Source organism: Excalfactoria chinensis, chromosome 13 (genome assembly GCF_039878825.1).
Source record: "Excalfactoria chinensis isolate bCotChi1 chromosome 13, bCotChi1.hap2, whole genome shotgun sequence".
NCBI lineage: Eukaryota > Metazoa > Chordata > Aves > Galliformes > Phasianidae > Excalfactoria > Excalfactoria chinensis.
Window position 1 is genome coordinate 664,252 of NC_092837.1, and position 14,081 is coordinate 678,332.

Consider the following 14,081-nt stretch of genomic DNA (forward strand, 5'->3'; position numbering starts at 1 on the left):
CAGAGCCCAAAGTCAGAGCAGGTGGTTCCTGGGGCAGGGCTGTGTCCATCCTGTCCATCCCCTCCTGCCCACACGCACCCCTGGCACTGCCTGCACTGCAGCACTCACACCTCTGCTGCTGGAATATTGTTTTAAATGCCCCTTTTATTCCCAACCACCACCTCTGCAACACAGTCATAACGTGAAGGAACCTGGAAAGGTTCGGCTGATTTTGCAGTGTCACCACTTCATTTCCTTGGAGATGAAAAAGAAAGAACTGGGATATTTATGCATTTAAACGTTATTATATTTTGCAAGTCTTTGAAGCTGTCAGTTTGATTTATGTGGGCTCCATTTGATTTTGCTGTAAAACCAGCCCTTCTCTGCTTCAAAATATTTCATTTTTATACAAATTGTTATGTGTAACCTGCAGTGATTTCTTTCTGCTGCTGAACACAGCACTGCTGTTAAAGGCCTGCTATTTCCCCCAAGTAACTTCTAAGAAACATTGTCGTGGATGAAAAGTGCTGTTTCTGATAATTGATAGCACACATTCCCATTAGGAGAGGCATGAGGGGTCTTAATTCCCTGGATTCAGCATAATGAGTAATGGAATCAATTCTGTTTGTTGTTTCTTGTGGGAAACAATCGATACATTTGCAGGAAGACCAAATGAGAACAGAAATTACTGATTTTAATTGTCTGTTTTTGCAGGTGGAGGATGGGTTGCTCCAGCTCTGGTGAGAGGTGGGATGCAGCCGAACGTGGCTGTGCTCGGGGGCTGTGGGGTGGTCTGGGTGTGGGGCTCAGCCCTGAGCAGCCACTTCTGGTGCTGGGGCACTGGGGAGGTGTCTGAGAGCTGTGGAGCTGTGGCACCTGGGGACGTGGTTAGCACGTGTGCTGGGGATGGGCTGGGGTCAGGCTTGGTGGTAGTCAAGAAACACCCCTGAGCGACAGCTACGGTAAAAGTGTCATTTCCGTGGTATGGCTTAAAGACAGTCACTCTAAAGACAGTTCGCTGTCGAGGATTTGTTTGGAAACCTCTCGCAGTGACGGGATCAGATGTCAGCGGGCCTGTCTACAGCCGCCCTCTGTGGAGCTGCTCCGGAGCGGGTGGGCCGGGGAGCCGAGCCGAGCCGAGCCGTGCAGCGCCCCGCTGCTGCGGCATCCGGAGGGGGAACGAACGTCGGTGGGAGTCACACGGCTCTGGCCGCCAGGGGGCGGTGTTCCTCTGCGGCGGCCGCCGCCATCACCGCGCCGCGGCCGGGGGAGAAGCGGAGCGGCTCATGGCTGCGGGCACTGCGGGGGGAGCTGGGATGGCTGTGAGCCCACGTTAAGCACGGCAGGAGCTGCCTGCCTCTGTGCGTTCCCGAGCTGGGGAAGCCCTCGCTCGATCGCACGACGCGAGGAGCCGGGATGGAGCGCCAGTTCGGTGTGACAGCGATTGCAGCGGGCGCACGGACACCACGTCGGGGCTGTGCCGTGATCCCTGCGGGGTTCTGGCGCTGCCGGCGGCGCCCGGCCGTTACTCTGCTTGCAGACTCGTAATATCCCTTCTTTTTCTGTGCTGTGCGGGAAATTGAGTCTATTTCTGTTTAAATACTTGGGTAATAGAGCCTGCTATTTAGCGGAAGATTTATGTCAATGGCTTTTCGTTTCACACGGTTGGGCATCGCGGAATGTACGTTGTGCTGCTAATGAAGCTGTGCGGCTGCTGCCATTTCAGAGCAGCACGTTGAGGGGAAGCCTCCAGCCTGCGAGCGACGGGACGGGAGAGCCTTGTGCTGTTAAAGACAACTTGTGTTCTGCAGCAATAGAAAGCGGGAGAGCCGGGCACGGAGCAGCCTGTGCAGGAGACGAACTTCCACAGAACCCAAAGTTCTGTTGTGTTGGAATTCTAGAGCTCCCCTAATTGCACTTCATCATTGCATTACTCAAACTGATCTGGTCTGAAAATGCAACTTCTCATTTTCTAAAGCTGTGTATTATTTGACATTGATAATTATTTGGTGTTCAGTATTTCTTCAGTCTGGCATTTTTGTTATCTTAGGAACTACAGAAACTTTTAAGAATTAAGTTCAGTACATTCTCCTGTGCTTTAAATTTTATGTTTCATTTTTGACACGAGTACTGATTGTTTCCACAGGGGTAGCAATGTTCCTGCAGCCCCATCCCCTCAGCACCAGGGCTGTAAGAAAACCCCATGCACCCTCACAGCAGCTCCTGCTGCAGATCCTTGTTCCTGTATGACAAACTGTGATGCTTGCACTGTGTATTTCTCTCCCATCATGGTGGTCCCATGGATAAGCTTCTGTATGGGAACTGCTGAGTCACAGCCTGAACTACTGATTGAGCACCTGGGGAAAGGACCCAGTCAGTCCTGGGAGCACAGGTGAAGTCAATTCAGCTCTGTGACTGGAAAGGGTGGAGCCTGGCTGCACCTCTCTTAGACCTCATTTAAGGGCTGACTGGCACTGAGGGGGGTGTCTCTGGTTGGAGATCCCTCCTTGGTGGAGCTTTCTCCTGCTGACCTGGAATTTCCTGATATGGGTATACAATCTCCTTCCTTTATGGCACCTTTTTATTGTGCTGATCCTTCCTGTCTTTAAGCCTCTGGTGAAACACCTTTTCCCATCATATTGACTTGTCCAATTGCTACGGCATTTCATGGCTGAAATAACAAAGTGTTACCCTTTCCCAGTCATGCTGATGGGAAATCACTTGGATTGGAAACAGTCACAGATAAGGTCCAGTGATACTGCATGGGTTGTATTCCAGTTGTTGAATTTGCAAGAAATATTTGGCATGTGAAGTAGCAGGCTTCTGTAGGTTGTGTGCTATGCAGTTATGTCGCTGTGTGGGAATCAAATGCCATGTGGCTGTCCCTGAAAGTAATTCTCTTCTTCTAAGCACTGGGCCAGTGATGAGGTTCTTATTTGCAGTGAGGAGCTTGACCCCTTTCAGTCCCCAGTGCTTGCGGGTGCTCCTTTTTGCTTGTTTGGTGATGTCTTCTGTCTTACAGCTTAATGGGCCCCTTCATTCTAGGGCTGTGCTCTCTTTGTGAGCAGTCAGTGAGAGTGCTCTGACATTATAGAGAGCAGAGCATCAGTGCTGCCGTGGCAGTTCTATTGCAGGCAGTAAAGCACTCATCCTGGAGAACGTCTTTCTGTTCTCCACTCCATGAAGATGCTTCATATTACCGATGTGATGTATTTGAGTTCTGAAAGCTGAGCTCCATAAAGTTTTCATCTCTCAGACCCAGCTGAGTGCTGGTGGAGAACATGCTTTTATCCCTGACAAGTCCTTAACCCGGGCTGCCTGCCAGCTGGCCTCTCGTTCTGCACCATTCTGAGGTTTCTGTTCTTCATCTGGGTCATTAAATATTAAAAGACAAAGTGGTTCTAAAAGCCAGCCATTTTTTGGAGGTACAAAATAACTGTAATTTGTTTCCTAATAGATAGTTTTGTTCTTGTTGTCGGTCCAATTCGACACAGAAATAAATGCGTAATAAATGAGACAGGACAGCACTGTAAGTCTAATCACAGTTTGTCTGCCCAAGGGGTGGGCTGGAGAACATGGATGGGGCTGCGGGCAGCGCTGGGAGAAAGCTTCAGTGTGTGCTGCAGCCTGGATGCTGCCCTGCCTGCCCATCACCCCACGAGCAGCAGAGGCACAAGGTTACATTCAGGACAATAATCTGTTTGCCAGCAGTCCTGCTTGTGCGTCTGCTGTGCTCGGGAGGCCTTCTGATGACTCCATTTTTATTAAAACATTTCAACTTCTTTAACTCTTCTAATGTACTTTTATCATCAGATTTGCCTAGGGGGCTGATGGCCAGAGGGGAATTGTGACATGCAGGACTGTAATTCCTGAAATCCTGAGGAAGGTGATTGTTTGGACAAGTTCAGGTAAGTCATAAAGCTTAATACCTGTTCGTGATTTGTCTCATTTTACCTCTCTTACAAAAAGCTGCCCTGTAGCAGAGCTCGAAGGGAATTAAAATAATACTTAGTGGGCCTTTAGCAGTGGCAATCCTTCCTCCTCTGTTTGTGAGAAGAGGAGCCTTGGCTTTGTACACAGAAGAGAAGCGTGGCAATGAAAACTCACTATCTCATGTGGACACAGTACACATTCCTGAATGAGATCTCCCTTCAAGGAGAGCTTGGAAAACCCAAACTGGAGGCCCTGAGTGTCTGCTGTGCTCCCCTTCCCATGAAAGTGTTGTCTGTTGCCTTTTCAGTGCTTGAAATGAGTAACAATTTCCTTTGCTTTGACTGTGTATTAAGCAGTGCTGGTTGCTGTCCCATAGCTTTCTGCTGCTGCCTTCAGGCCCTGGGTTAGGCTCTCTGGCCAGAGCAGAAGTAATGGCTAGAAATGAATTTTCTGTGTGCTGCTGTGCAGTCATAGAAGTCTGCCCTGCTGCTCCGGCACAACAGGCACAGCCAGGGTGTCCACTCTGCTCTCATATCCACCAGCAGATGCTTGGCCAGCAGTTAAAAATTACCAGCTGCCTCCTGCTTACCAGCTGTTGGCAGGAAGCATTCCCTCTCCCAAATAGTTTTCTTTCTCTGATGTTTGGCCTGCTGTGCCCCAGGGATGTAAACTGCTGTGGGACTTTGCCTGGGAGAAAGACATCAGTGTTTGTGCAGAGTGGAGCACAGAAGTATCTTTATGCAGGTTTCTGACAGGGTCAGAGCGGGATTTCTAATTCCTGCAGCAGTGAAATAAGCAGGTGTGTGATGTGTGTGACTGTCTTTAAAAACAAATTGTTTCTAGCTGATGTCAACCCCATTAGTTCTTACTGTGCTCTGGTGTCTGCTGTAATTAGTTACTTCTGCCTTGTGCTGTTCCCCAGGAAGCGTGGCACTGCTGTCCAGCAGAAGGCCTGCATAGCTACTGCAAACTATCAGGTTGTTTAATAAATAATCTTCTGACAAAGTTCAGTTCCTTTTCATTGAAGCATTTTTGGAAGCCCAGTAGTGGGACTTTGCTATTTGAGGATATGCTCCTCCTGCTTTATGAACCATTTTGTTTTGGGTTGCTGGGACCCCCTGGCCTTGCAGCCCTGCAGAGCAGATTGCAGCCAGCACTCCCTCTGAGCAGGCGGATGGTTCCTCCCACCAGCCTGGCACTGCAGCATTGGGTGCTGGTGCAGAATTGTGCCCTGCTCCTCCAGCAGCCCACATCTGCTTTCTGGATGCCTTGGTCTGGGGTGGGTGCTGTCCTTGATGTGAGCCATGCTGCTTCTGCTGGCCTGTGTAGCTGGAGTGGGGATTTGAGGTGCACTGATTGGATACAGGTTGCTTCAGCTGCATGGATGCCTGTGGTGATGTTAACGTCTGAATAGAGGCAGGAATTATGCAGAAAGCATAATATCAACATACTTGCACTGGAGAGAAATAAGAGAACTCGCCATGAGGAGATTCAAGTGATCTGATTAGAGGGGAAATTGTACATTGTGCCCCTGAAGAGAGAACAGCACTATGAAAGAGATGAGAACCTGAGTACAGAGGGACACCTCCTGTGCACGGAGTTGTTTGGTTTCTCTCCCATGAAGTGCTGCTGGGCAGATTTCAGCAGCAGCTCCATGGAGATCTTCAGGGCACTGTGAGTGTGAGAGGAAACTGTGAGGAGAGCAGGAAACTCCAACCATGCAGTGTGTCCGTGCCAACAGTTTCAACCTCCTGCAGGGCACCAGTGAGGGCAGCAGAGCAGCACGTGCGTCAGACCACACACTGCTGTGAGTGCTGTAAGAGCTGACACAACTATGCTTATGCCATGCCCTGTGTGTCTGTAAGCACGGCACAGCTGGAAGTGTGCAGGTTGAGCAGAGCGAGAGTGGCACGGGCTGTGAATCCTTGTGCTGCAGGTGGTAAGCTGGGGAGAACCCGTATGGAGGAAGATATTTCTCTGCTGTCACGCCTTTGGGTAATTTCATTGTTCTCCCTGTTGTGTGGGTGCTGCATGGCACACACCAGCAGCACTGCTCAGGCACTGCATGGCTGTCCTGTGCTCCTGCAGCAGCACTGGGAAGCTGGGTGCTGCTGCTCCTTTAGTTTTAGGCTTTCGAAACCCTCCCTGACACTACCTGAATGATATTGCTAGACTTTTTATACTAAAGGCACTTTAATTAAACCCCCATCACGAAAACAATTAGACCAAATTTGCTGTACTTAACTAGTCAATAATTTAGTAGTTGGATCTCATTAATAGACTTCTCCCTGTGAGTGCTGTGAGGGTGCAGCACTGCCAGCTGTGTGCCTCAGGAATCAATCAGAGATCAATACCTTCCTTCAGCCGCCCTTTTTTTCTCCTGGAATGGTAAAACTGCAAAATTAATAAGTAATGCCAACCAGCATTGCCAGGTTTGGTGCTTTGGGCATTCACTGCTGACATCCATCCTGTGGCTGGGGAGACTTCAAGGCAATGATTTGCTGAAGGAGCACTTACAGTTAAGATTTTCTGAGTAAAGAAGGAAATAATTTGGTGTTCTGTTCCTGTTTTGTATGGTAATCTCACAGAAAGGCAGAGCATCAGTTCTATTCTATCAGGTTCTATTCAGCTTTTCCTCAGTCATCAATAGAAGAAGATGTGAATAAGGTAGGTTTATCCACTCCTTGAATTTCTTCCTAGAATTATACTGCAAGTGTTTTCAAACCACCCCACCGTCCGGACTTAAAACTAATCTGGTGTTTTTAGTTTGGGCTCCTTCCATCTTCCAACTGCTGAAATAATATTTGACCTTTTCTTTTATCTACAGAGAACACGCAGAACAAAAATGGCTTTAGTTTTATTATGGTAATAGCCTTGTTTTAACTTCCTTTTAAACCATGGTGTGTATGTCTGTATCAGTTCCTGTAATTTATTCTTATTCCTGATTTCCCCCAGGCATCGGAACAGTTTTTCTTTTTAACGTCCCATTGCATGAGCTGATGCTGTGGTAATAATCTGCAGTTTTATAGCACCTTTGCACTGAAATAGTCACAAATACCCAACATGGATTTATGTCACATTGCCCATTTTTCTCCAGCAGCGTTGGATATTTTTGGCAGCTCGGTGTATTTCCAATGGCACCAGACTGTCTTCTGCAGCAGTTCTGTGCACCTCAGCAGTTCTGTGTCTCAGTGGGAGCTGTGGGGTGGATGGGTGCAGCCTGGAGGAGCACTGTGGGGCACGCAGAGCTCAGAGGCCTTTGGTTTGGGGCGGCGGTGCACAGACAGCTTGGCAGCACCAGCAGTGCCTCCTGCAGCGTTGTTATGTCACTGGGATGTGTGGAGTCCTGCAGTGGGACATCTGTGTCCTGGGGAGGTCTGGGGCTCAGGGTGTGCCTGAACTGGTTAGAAAAAAATAATCACAGCTGCTGTCAGAATGAGTTAGAGAAGTTGCTCTGTTGGTGTGTAGATGAGGGTTTTTTGCCTCCTCCTCAACTTCCATCTTGTTTCTGATGAGCGAAGGCATCTCTTTATGCCTGTTTCACACAGCAGTTTCACAGTTGGGTTCATGGAACCTGTGTGTACAGACCTCTAACCCACACTTCCCATTGGGTGTCTTCAGTTCTCCAATGGAGAAATCACAGAATCATAGGGGTTGGAAGGGACCTCTAGAGATCATCGAGTCCAACCCCCCTATATATGTTGGTACTTAAAAATATGTTGGTACTTAAAATTCCACAGACCAGGTGTGACTATAATTATTTGTGGGCACTGAGTGGTGAATATCTATAAAGGTTTTATTTTATTTACTTTTATTTTAATGTGTCCTTTGCAGTGTCCTGCCTTCTCTCATTGTGACAAGAGCTATGCTCCAAGAGCTGTAGATGGAAATGTAGTTCAAACCACAGCATGACCATTCACTTGTCTGCTTATTTGTGCAAGCTGTATGATCTTTTTGCTGTTGCTTAAAAATAAAACAACAACACAAAGAAAGCAAAAGTAGACACCTGCTATTGTAAGCAAGGACAGTGAGCAACAGCACCTGTCTTGCAGGTTGTAGGCAGCACACAGAGAGCAGATGGAAAAACTCGACCATGGTATTGCTCAGTGCTGTGTTAGAAATCCATTAAAAACCTTGGCTGTGTTTGCAGAGCTCTGGAAAACAAAAATACAAACGAGCTGTGTGCCTGGAATGCATGCACAGGCTTCTGTTCTCCCTCTAAAGTTGCTCTCCCTGTAGCAACAGTTGTGTGTATGCGTTTCATCTCCTTTAAGCTGTTAGATGCTCCATTTAGCGATGTTTAACTGGAAAATGTTATGTCCTGATTGCAGAGAAGTGGAAGCTGTCAGCTCTCTGCAGGGGCAGCAGGGCAGGCTGTGCTGTGCCTTGCAGCATCCCTGCTTGTGGGCCAGGAGTGGGAACACGTGGTAATCTGCATTGCCTTCACCAAACTCAAACAACGTACTTCTGCATGTCATTTAACCTCTTACTTAAAACTTACAGGGTTTGTGAAGGTGTGGGGTGCCTCACAGACATCATGTGTGCTCTCCGTCCTGTCAGCTGGGCTCTGGCATGTGCTCTGCTGACAGTCCCAGCCACTCAGCAGGTCTGCAGTGCGGGGAGCTCCCAGCGCCGTGCTCTGTGGGATGCTCAGGGCAGGGCTGCTCCCAGGCACAAAGGCCCAACCCCTCCGGGATGGAGCTCTGACCCACGGCTCGTCTGACAGAGCAGCTTTTAAACTGAAGGTTTAGAGATGCAGTGTAATAGGGTAGGCAACGTTTGTTCTGCATTTCGAGTGCATCATCGTGCTTTAAGTAGTGCAAATTTAGCTCCTTTAAGCCTGACCTCCTGGGGCTGAGATTTAAGTGTTTGAACTTTAGTTGAAAGGAATATATTGATTAGGCTTTGATTTAGTCATTGCTTGCTGGAAAGATACTGGATAATGACTTGTATCTGCCCATTTGTTTTTTTATTCATTGAATGGATTTCCCTCTCCTTCCCCCTTTCTTCCTCAACACTTTTCTGCCTTAAAGTCTGCAGTGCTTTAAGGAGAAATAAAAGAAGAAACAGTTGTCACACTGTGAACATAATTGATTCAATAAACAACATTTTTAAGTCCCCTGGGGCGAACCTCAGCATCCTCACTTATGTCAATTAGTGCTTTATTCTGCTAAGTGTAGCACCTCTCCTTGAGATGGATAGGCCAAGGCAGTCAGCTCATTGTCTTCGAAGAGAAGCCATGAAAGATGGACTGGTTGCTGTAGACAGAAAATACCTCCTTCATTTGTTATGGACAGAGGAAAGCTTCCTTTGCCGGCCTATTTGTTAAAGCTAATTGTCTTTCTTCTTGGTTTTGGTTTGTTGTTTTTTTTTCTCTCTAAATGACTCCAGCTGAGGCATTCTTTTCCTTATGCTGCAGCGAATAGAGAACAGCCGGGGTTAAGCCTTAGCCCCTCGCAGTTGCAGCTAACCTCCAGGCTTGCTTGTGTCTGCCAGATCTGAGCAAACTGGAGCGGTGTGGCTGGCAAATGGGTACTATTCAGCATGCAGAGCAAAGGTGTGGGCGAGGAGGGATGCTTTAGGTTTTTTTCTATACAGTGACAGTGTTTTCTTTCTTCTGCTTTTCCATCAAATGCAGACCTCCTTGTTTCGCATTACTGAAGCTTACATTTGAATCCAAATCGCAGTTGAGGAGAGCCTTGCTGCAGAACACCATGTCTGGTTCTGGCATGAGAAGAGTGCTTAACAACAGCATCCTGGGATGGCTGCTCTGTGAGAAGCAGCTCAGTACATTCAAATGGGGATGGTGAGAATCACCTGGGGCTGAACTGCTCTGCACTGCAGCAAACCAACCCCCCAAAAGGTGCTTTAGTAAGAGTTTATTGTTTCACAGATCCTCTTCCCTTCACAGATCTGTCCTTGAGAGGAAACGTTCACTCTGTGGTCCTCTGATGGTGTCTGTGACTTTGTTCAGTATTGCTTTCCTGCGTCGCAGACTTACTGATGAGTAGAGCTTCGATCTTTGCAGACCCAGCCACTTGCAAAGAATACGAGCGATGGCATTTTCCTTTTAAGGAGGAGTGCATCAAGGTGCAAGGAGCAGTGACTTGGTCCCAGCAAAGCAGCAGCAGAGCTGAAACACAGTGTGTGACATAACTGTGTGCCGTGGGTTCACCGTGCCTTGGAACAGCGTGGGAGCTGCAAAGAGTCCTTCGTCCTCTCCGGTTCCTCTCTGAGAAGTCAGTGGTGTCTGGTGCCATCCAGGCAGCAGGAAACCTGCAGGGAGCAAGTATGGGAGCAAGAAATGCTTTTTGTCTTTAGGGTGTTACAGTGCGCTGCGGGGTTCCTCTTTCTGATGTGCAAAGTACTGAAGTTGTGTGTAAAGTCGCCATTTGTCTGTGCTTTTGTTCAGGATGTTAATGTAACTGAGAGGCTTCCTCAGGAGCTGTGTTGTTGACTGCCCTGTTTGAGCTGTGCTGAATGCAGCGTCCATCTACAGGTGAGGAAAACTGTCCAGAATTTGTGATGCTTATTGCACTTAGTTCTTTTTGCAGCTGTACAAATACCACGGCTTTTTGTCCGTTAGGAATAGCATACAGCTTCTAGGGGGTTTTCAAGAAAAATAACCATCTGCTGCAATGTTAAGCTTAATATCCCTGAGTTTCTGGACAGTGTATTAAGATAACTTTTGCGTCTTGTCTTTTGTTCTCTCCTCTCACTTAATACATTGCAATGTGGCAGTCTTAGCAAAATAAGACATTGCTTCTATCTGAAGATTTCCTGCTGGAAAATGATTTCTTCAGGGTGACTTGTGGAACAAACTCTATAACCACGCAGTAGTTTTAGAGCAGGTATGTTTCATTCAGCCGGGTGCAGGGGGGATAACTCCTTCCTAGCATGCACACGGAAAGCAGGTAAACCTAGAGGGAAGATGTGTGTATCATAGCACAAGGAGTGGTCATTACAAGTAATTCTAGAAATTTGTTACTATATTCCTCGCCCATTCTATGCCCCAAACTCCACCCCTAACTAGTGACCCCATCTCGTTCCCATTGTTCCTGCTCAACTACTCTTACAGTTTTAACAGTATAACAGATTAGCCCTTTATTCAAGGGTTCTTCCATGGAGGGGAGGTTTGCTCAGCTCTGTGTGTACTTTCAGAACAAGAGCAATTGGCTGTCTGTTGTCTCCTAATAAATGCTCATCTAAAACCTGTGTTCTCTGCTTTGCAGGAGAAAAAGTCTCAGTGATGTTTCCTGGGAACAGCATATCTTCATTGCCATCGGAACTCCGTGGCTGTTATCTGATCTTCATTGGTACCATTTTATTGAGGAGTTCAGATTCGAGGTGGAGGAGGAAAAGAGAAGACTGGACTGGAAATGCTGACAGTGAAATTACAGAGGAAACAAATGTAAGCTTGGGAATGGCATCTCCTTGTGAATTTGTGCTACTGTCTTTAGAGACTGCACATCTGACTGTGGAATGCAGAGTACCATTGCACAAACAGCCCTTGCTACCATGAAGAGCCCCGTGCCTCTCCAGCCCATTGCTTTCTTTCCCAAGAGGCACAAGCACAGCCCATGGACTTGCTCAGTGCTGTGAGATGGACTTCACTGCACCAAAGCAAAGCTCAACCTCAGCAGTGCAGTGGGGTTGTTGCTTCCTGCTCAAGTCAGAATTGCTTGTTATTTCAGCCCTGATGGTGGTGTTTGGTTGCTGTGCTCCTGCCAGTGTAATTATACCCAATTGTAAAGGCATGCCTCAGAACAAACTTTAAATGATGTATTTCTGAGTTCTTTCAGGAAGTGTTTCTTTCTTGCTGTGTCTGAGCAGAGGAAGGAGGCTGCATGGGATCAGCAAGGTGCAGGAGTGCCCAACAGAGAGCATCTCCTTTGCATTTCCGCCTCCCGTGAAACACATAATAGTTGAGAAAAAATAGAGAAGTTGAGAAAATCAGTATTTGATCTCCCATTAGAAAGTCACCTTCCCAGATATCAGCTCTGATCACTGGAGGATATGTACTGTGTGCTGAATGGCAGCTGAAGTTCAGTTCCATTTACAGAGGTGCTGCTATGTCTGTTCAGTGCCTCATGTGTTGTTTGCTGTCTTCCAGGTTTCTTTCTGTTGTACTGCATGAGCCTGAAATGATTCCTTTCTGAAAACCTTAGGTAACATTAACTCCTGTGTGATGAGGTATTCCCACAGCGCTGTGTTCATTAGTACTCTCCTTGTCAGGAGACCTATGAGCTCTGTGTAGCTGAGCTGAGCAGAGCAGGAATGGGCTACCTAACAATGAATGGAACAAGTATGGTAAGAAATGTGGAAGCAAAGTGTTCTGCCTCCATCCTTGCCAGCTGCCCACTGCCTCCTTCCATGGCTGGGGCTCTGTGTTCAGCTCTGTATAATGCAGCCACGCATAGGTGCTCACAGACTGCACTGTGGCCACTGGCTGAGGCCTGGGGGATGCTGTGTGAGTGCTGCAGAAAGCCTGCAAGTTTTCCAACCCTTCCGTGCTGTGACATATGCACAGCCTTGTGCATCCAGAAAGATGACACATTTTGTTACACAGAGAAATTGAACAGTTGGCGGAAGAAAATAATTTCACTAGGAACAGGTTTCTGCTGTAGATATTTAATTGTAACACTGCTGGTGTCAGAGTTTGATCGGTAGCTTTGATTTGCTATTAGAAACAGAACCTACAGTGTGTTGCAGCTGCCAGCTGTGGTGCTTGTGTGGGGCTGAGACATGGCTATGCTGGAGGCTCTGCTGCCTGGCCCTGTCTGCTTCTGGAAAGTGACTTCTAACCCTGAGATGTGGTGGCCTGTGGGTTCAGCCCCACTCCTGCAGGGAACCCTCAACCCTCCCTGCTGCAGTTACTTCTGCACAGCTCAGTACTCACAGTGTGCCCTGCAGTGCTGTCTGTGCTCCCCCCGGAGCTGGTAGCCCTGAGTATGCTGTTAAACTGTGCTGCTCTAAACCTGCTGCTTCAAAACTGCTCGTTCCCAGTTATCGAGCGTGTTATTATACTTTGCTGTTTATTTCTTGTTTTGTGTATACTGTTTCATGTTTGTCTCACCAAGGATAGCAACGTTTCCTTAGGATTGGCAAGATTCTGAGCACTTTGCTATCCACCAGAGCAGCTGAGGGCCCTGGTGAGATGTGTGTGCCATTCCCTCAGCAGCGGGGAGAGCTGGGCCTGGGGAATGGGAGCTCAGTGGTAAGGCAGGCTGTGGGGAGCACTCAGCACCCACTGGGGTGTGCTCAGTGCCCATCGATGTGCATTCAGCACCTGGCACATCCCCACCAAAGTCATTGTGCCAAACTGTGTGAGAGCTTTGTTTGTTTGTTTTTCCCCATAAACAAGTGCTTGCCTTCCTGCAGCCCAGAAGAACTTGATTGGCTGGGAGCCAAGAGCAGCAGACACAGGGAAGCAGCAAGCAGACAGGAGACCAATTAAACACGGAACACTCCAAATCCATCTAGTGCCATTACACTGTATTTTGCATTAGCTGAAGAAACAAAGTGCCCAGATTAAAATGGACTCTGCAGTCTGGTACCGACGTTTTGTACTCTTTAGAAAACAAGTTGTAGTAGTGTTGAATGCACAGTGAACAGAATTGTCCTCCCCAGAAAGAAAAAGTTCCATTCTGTTTAGTATTTAGAAGGAGATAAAGAATATATACAATTCAGTCCCTGCAGAGATCAAACAATGGCATTTGCTCCCACAGTCCCTTTGGAGCACCTGATGCAAAGGGCACTGCACTGGGAGGAGGATGTGGTTCTGAGTAGTGCCACCTTGAAAAGACATGTTTGGCTGCCATGTAAAAGCTGAATATGCTGTGAACGTTTCTGATATTTGGAGGGGCAGCTCTGTACTCACAGGCATCTCTCGGAGGGAAGGGCCAGTGAATGCCCTGGTTATTGTTATCTTCCAAATGCCAGGAATATGAAACACAAATGGTCCCAATGTCAGGTGCTGGCTCTGCCCTGTGCAGAAATTGCAGCTCACCCATAGGGGTGCAGGCCCCTCACACCAGGGATGTGTGGCACACTTTGTTCCAGTGGGCACAGCTCAGCCCAGCTGTGCAGGTTACCTTGCCCACATTCACATCACCCGCATCCATCTCTGCTGTGTGTTCCATGCTGGCAGTATGCAGGCTCTGAGCACA

General features: G+C 47.8%; 1 long non-coding RNA gene across 2 annotated transcripts; it reads left to right on the top strand.

Moving 5' to 3' along the window:
- Positions 1-1,204: 1,204 nt before the first annotated feature.
- LOC140258425 (uncharacterized) lies at positions 1,205-13,366 on the top strand. 2 transcript variants are annotated; one of them, XR_011905253.1, is made up of 6 exons: positions 1,205-2,529; positions 3,793-3,887; positions 9,988-10,201; positions 10,325-10,411; positions 10,654-10,763; positions 11,145-13,366. It is a non-coding gene; the product is annotated as an uncharacterized lncRNA (long non-coding RNA). The 2 variants fall into 2 exon arrangements; XR_011905252.1 differs by lacking the exons at positions 1,205-2,529; positions 3,793-3,887; positions 10,654-10,763 and adding an exon at positions 9,551-9,718 and having other exon boundaries at positions 9,824-10,201; positions 11,145-11,712.
- Positions 13,367-14,081: the final 715 nt, after the last annotated feature.